A 5664-nucleotide genomic window follows, 5' to 3' on the forward strand; every position below is an offset into this window, starting at 1 on the left:
CCCATCATTCATTAAGCCTAAACGAGAGGACTTGAGTTAAAATATTGTAATAAATGTTGATGACCAGTGTGATTGTATGAAATCAGCAAAGCAGACTACTAGGTGTGCCAAGTTGTTTTAACCGGGAAGGAATATTAATGTGAGAGCTGGCTAGGATTTGATAAATAAATGCTTCATTAGGCTCCTAAATCCTTAAGGCACCAAGATAATTAATCAGGGTCAGTGGCCTCAGATGGAAGTTAGGAACTTAAATACATTACATCAAATGGTGTTTTTCCTCATGTTTTTGCCCCCCACCTCTCCATCCCTCCCTGTCTTTTTCTCCTCAGTTCCCAGGGCTGGTCTTACCATGAGGCAAACTGAGGCAGCCGCCTCAGGTGCCAGACTGGGGGAGGGCACCACTAGGACCCAGAGTGTAGAAAATTGTGTCTGCTGCTGAACAAGACATTTTAAACTGTTAGTTCTCCTTTATTGGGGTAGGTAGCAGAGCAGGACCATGAAAGGAGTAGAACAGGAAGGAGGCAGAATTGAGACCTTTCAAAGTTTTGGCCCAAGTGAGGGGATATAGGGGCGTCATTTGAGCTCCCAGCCTCAGGTGCCAAAATGTTGTGGGCCGGCCCTGTCAGTTCCTACTTTTATTCTCCTTGCGTTTCTCTCACCTTTTATCAGACCCCCTTTCTCACTCTGTTCTTCCTTCTCACTTCTCTTTCCTCCCCAAATCCCCTACTCTCTGCCTGCTGTAGCTCCATGCAAACACCGCAACATCAGACCTGCACTTTTGGGACTGGATCGTTTACCTTTATTCGCTCCGAGGTGCAGAGGAAATGCCAACTCCCTCATGCTCGATAGAGACTCACTAGGTGCTGGTAAGACGCATCTCGATTCCACTGGAAGCAATGAAGTGAAGTTTTCTTACTATGGCCTGACCTTTGCAGGCCTAACAAGTGTGGCGAATGAGACAGTGATGGCCCGTAACAGCGAATCTACAGCTGACCTCAGCGTGGTCCTCTATCTGCCCAATGCCATTTTGCGTGCAGATCCTTGACTCTGCCGACAATGAGCCCGACAATGCTAATGGGCCATCATGAGCCCCCTGTCCCTTACTATTTGAATTTGCTGTTGTTTTGGGCCATTGGGTAGGAATCAAATGCGAGTGGGATTCAGCACAAGTCACCTGGAATGGTCTCAGATGAAAGTAGCAATAAGGCCACTTGCTATCCTGCAGCTTAGCAGCGTCACCGCGCTTCAGCCTTGAAATGTCAATCCTACAATGGACAACTCGAAGCTGATTTACAACCGAGAGCGTCTGGCCACAGCGCTGTTTCCTTAGCGTGGCGTGCTCCAGGATGTGGTAAATGGCTCACCTTCCTTTGGGGCATGGTGGGACCAGTCGGTGTGATGGCTGCAGGTTAATAGGACCAGTGATTACGTGAGCTGAAACGCCTGCCCCTATCAGTCATCAGGTGGTGGAAGAGTAAGTTCTTCTGTGCTGTCTGTGTATCTTCCCCCCGCTACCAAGTCTTTCTGTCTTTCTCCGAAGAGTGATGGGGGAACAGACCCTCTCCTCACACTTTAGTTCACGAATTAGGCTGAATTTCTGCACACCAATTTTAGAGCATTTTTTTAATCCCCCACTTTTCCTGTTCCACGGTCATAACCTTAACATAGTCCTTGAGTTAAATCAGGAGGCCTTTTTGTCTGGACTAATTCAGTCTGTCCGTCTCTCTTTTAGGCTTGCCAAATGTCTAATCATGCAAATCCAAAGACCCTTGCCCCGCCCCTGTCCCGCCCCTTCCCCATGGCTCCACCCCTGTTCACGCCTTCCCCCCTCTCTCCATCACTCACTGTCTCCCACCCTCTGTCTGGGGCTGGGAGATTGGGTGTGGGAGGAGATGTGTAGTGCAGACTCTAGGAGGGAGTAAGTTAGGCGGAAAATGCTTTAATGGGAACCAAAAGCACAGTCAGACACTGTCCTGTCCTGTCTGCCATTGTCTTTCATTTCAAAGCATGGGAAATCTTGTACCAGTTTGACATTGGTTTGCCACAGGATAATCCTTTGGGGGGGGCGTAAATTCCAGACTAGAAAGGTGAGATTTTGTAACCACGACTCACTGTGCGTTAGGAGTTCCCTGATTGACGAGACGCATCTTTGCACATCGGGGCTGTTTGCCCCTTCGTTTTGTTGTGCTGCCTGGGAACTTCCGAGACTCAGAGGGATTTTTTGGTAGGGGAAACCAGCCCCCTTCCCAGGATACAGGAACTTTGATTAAACTATCTGAACCATCCCGTTTGTCCTTAGAATCTGGGGCTCTAGCAGCTCTCTTGCCAGAAAGAGAGACAATGAGAACAGCACCGGAGTTACAGACCCTGTTCTTTTGCTATGAAGCATGATCACGCCGGCTCACGCAATATCTCAACTGACTATGCCTACCGTAAAATCTTGAGTATAATGCGCACTTTTTTCCCGATTTTTGGGGGGTCAAAGTCAGGGTGCGCATTATACTTTTTAAAGTTTGATTTTGGCAGCGCTTCAGGCTCCTTCAGGCTGCGCCCAGAAACTTTCCTGCTGCAGCGCGGCGAGGGGGTCGCCACCCCGCCAGGCTCCCAGACAAGGCAAGGAGCTGGCAGCGCCACCAGGCTGCAGTGCCCTGGCTCGCTGCCTGCCCGGTGCTCCTTCAGGCTGCGTCTGAGGGTCCCCGTGGCAGGCGCGAGCTCAGCGAGCACCAGGGAAACAAGAGACTGTGCAGCCCGAACCTCCCAGGAGAGCCTGCAGATGGGAGCGGTGTATCCCTCCCTCCCACTCTCCTGCAGTCCAGGGCCACCTCCTGGAAGCGGGCAAGGCTGGGCTTGGTGCTGGCGGGTCGGCTCCTGGCTGCGGGACAGCCACCTGTTGGCAGAAGTTGTGGGGCTGCTAAGCTCGATGGCTTCAAAACCCGGGGCACATTATATATAAGTGCAAATTTTTCCATTATGATAGGATTCAAAATTCAGGGTGCATATTATACATAGGTGCGCATTATACTCGAGATTTTACGGTATTTGCTGTCAGACTCTGTCAAACCTGCCTCCTGAGGTCAGGTTGTCGAGGCTCAGCTCTGACTAGCCGGGGTGCAATGCTCACAGGACAATTGTCATGCTCTTCCCTTCCAAAGCTTCCAGCCAAGAGGAGAGCTGCTGTCTGTGCTAAAGCACTGGAATAGGACCTCTTACTGTGACCCCAGCTTTCGGCGCAGGTTTCCTCTGTCACCTAGACAAGGCCCTGGGCATTTCTGAGGTGCCAGCTGCCACGCTGTGTAGCTGTTCAGTCTCTCCTTCCTGCCGAGCTGCTTTCTCCGTGAGGAGGGACATCTAAATCCCCCGCATCCCTAGGCTGCAGGGATGGAGGAGGTATCGATAACTGGCGAGTTCGGCAGAACACAGAGTCTTTAAGAAGGGTGCACAGTGGCCCCCTCCGGCGTGTTGCAAGGGAATGGAGAAACCATGAATCAAGAAAGCCTTCTTGGCGTGGAAATGTGAACTGAACGTATTTCGGCCAGGCCTGGCCCTTGAAAAAACAGCACTGGTGTCTTCCTCATGCTACTGTAATTCTGGACAAGGATATAGTGTGGCAGCTGATCAGTTTCCCAGGATCCTTTGTGCCTGTGCTGGATGCAAATGAGGGCTTTTGTTTTCCTTCTTCAGCCAGCCAGTCTCTTTACTTCTCATAGGAAAAAGATAACTCTCTTTTAGAAAGACAAACCCAACTGGCAACATTTCCCTCAGAACTAGAGGCAGGTCCAGCCTCCTTGCCTTAATTAACCCTCACTTGTAAGAATTCACCCATGAGGTGCTTTATATATGTGTGTGCTGGCTTCATCTCCTTGCCCAGGTGAGCCTCAGTGGTCTGAGGTGCAGGCTTCAAACCTGTAGCTGTCTAGCAACAGAGTGGTTCAATTCCACCTCTTGGGTGGATCCTTGAAGGGCATGATGCAGGCTGTCGTCTGCATGTGAAATGGGCTAAAATACACCCATAAAGGAAAGAAAATTCAATTTCTTTCCTGGGAGTCTGTCCACACTGCAATGCTAGAGCCTGTTTGGCTCAGAGGCTTTTAACTGGCAGATTTAGATGCTCCCATTTGGGAGAACCTCTCTGAGTGTTGAGATCTACTCAGGGTCCTAGAGGCCACACTCACGTGATAACACCACAGTTAATTAGCTTGTGAGCCTGAGTGTAAGTCATCTGACAAGGACCAGCCACAGGCTTTCAATGGCAGTGAGGACAGATCTGAAGGGTGGTAAGGATACCCCAGAGACCATAATGAAACTATTAACCACAGACAAAATCCCCTGCTGAAGGGAAACCCATGGGATGGAGGACGTATCAATAAATAGAGAATTCAGCAGAACACAGAGTCTTTAAGAAGGGCTCACGCTGGCTCTTGCAAAGGATTGGAGAAGCCACGAATCAAGAAAGGCTTCTCGGTGAGGAAATGTGAACTCTCCATATGCCTGCAATGCCCGGCCTTTGTACACTGGCAGCATCTCGCTCAGAAAACAGCACTGTTGTCTTCCTCATGCCAGCATATCAAGCACTGTAACTCTGGACAGTGATACAGTGCTGCAGCTGAGCTGTCTCCCAGGATCCTTTGTACCTACACAGGATGCAAATGAGGGCTTATGTTTTCCTTTTCCAACCAACCAGACTCTTTACTCCTTATAGTAGAAAATAACCCTCTTTCAGAAAGAGGAAAACAACCGGTAACATTAGTCTCAGAACCAGAAGCAGGTCCGTTCCCCTTACATTAGCTAACCCTCACTTATAAGAATTCATCCGTGAGGTGCTTTATATATGTGAGTGTTGGCCTCTTTTCTTTGCCCAGGTGAGCCTCAGTGGTCTGAGGTGCAGGCTTCAAACCTGTAGCTGTCTAGCAACAGAGTGGTTCAATTCCACCTCCTGGGTGGCCTGCTTCAAGTGGATTAGCATGTTGTTGTCTGACTGTAAAAGCTACTGAAATCTTGGGGGAGAACATATAATTCTATAGTCATCTTTGTCCAGGGATTGTTCATTTGAAGGTTTGGGTGCTACCCCCTAAACTTTGGGACCATCTCAGGCTCCTCAACTCTTGGTTAAAGTGTTTACACAGCAGTTAATCAGCTCCTTTGCTTCAGCCCAGATCAGTTGGTAACAGCCAGCTACAGGTTTCCAGGTTTCCAGTTGCAGTATGTATATATTGTCAGGCGGGACTGGGCAAGATAGGGCCTGCTAAGCTCTTTGAATCAGCTCGCCCGGCGGGGAGGCATACGAAGTCTCCTACCCCCCCAAGGGGAATGCGGAACCAGAGGGAATCACCAGCTGTTCCAAAGACCTCGTGTGCTCCCCCATGCCATGGGGCAACACGCAAATTCTCCCCACTTGCCAAGGTCCCACTCCTTTCACCCAAGTTCCCACCACCCAAGTGACCACTACCAAAATTGATGAAATGCCCCCCCTACAAAAGTTATTGCCTACCCCTGTCCTAATGGGATGTAGGCTACACTAGAGTACATAAATACCACAGTCAAAAGCAATTTTTCAATTGTTTATACTTTTTTTGTTATCCTATCTTTTTATTTTTCAATCAGAGCAAAGAACACATTGGTGTCCTTGCATGCCAACAGGTGGTGGAAAAGAATTGCTTGAAAATG

The 5664-nt window shown here is 49.4% G+C and overlaps 2 non-coding genes across 2 annotated transcripts; both read left to right on the plus strand.

Annotated features, from left to right (window-relative positions):
* Nucleotides 1-3862: 3862 nt before the first annotated feature.
* Nucleotides 3863-3949, plus strand: TRNASTOP-UCA (transfer RNA opal suppressor (anticodon UCA)). Its single transcript has one exon. It is a non-coding gene; the product is annotated as a tRNA-Sec (tRNA).
* Nucleotides 3950-4853: 904 nt separating this feature from the next.
* Nucleotides 4854-4940, plus strand: TRNASTOP-UCA (transfer RNA opal suppressor (anticodon UCA)). Its single transcript has one exon. It is a non-coding gene; the product is annotated as a tRNA-Sec (tRNA).
* The last annotated feature ends 724 nt before the right edge of the window (nucleotides 4941-5664 follow it).

Source organism: Pelodiscus sinensis, chromosome 5 (genome assembly GCF_049634645.1).
Source record: "Pelodiscus sinensis isolate JC-2024 chromosome 5, ASM4963464v1, whole genome shotgun sequence".
NCBI lineage: Eukaryota > Metazoa > Chordata > Testudines > Trionychidae > Pelodiscus > Pelodiscus sinensis.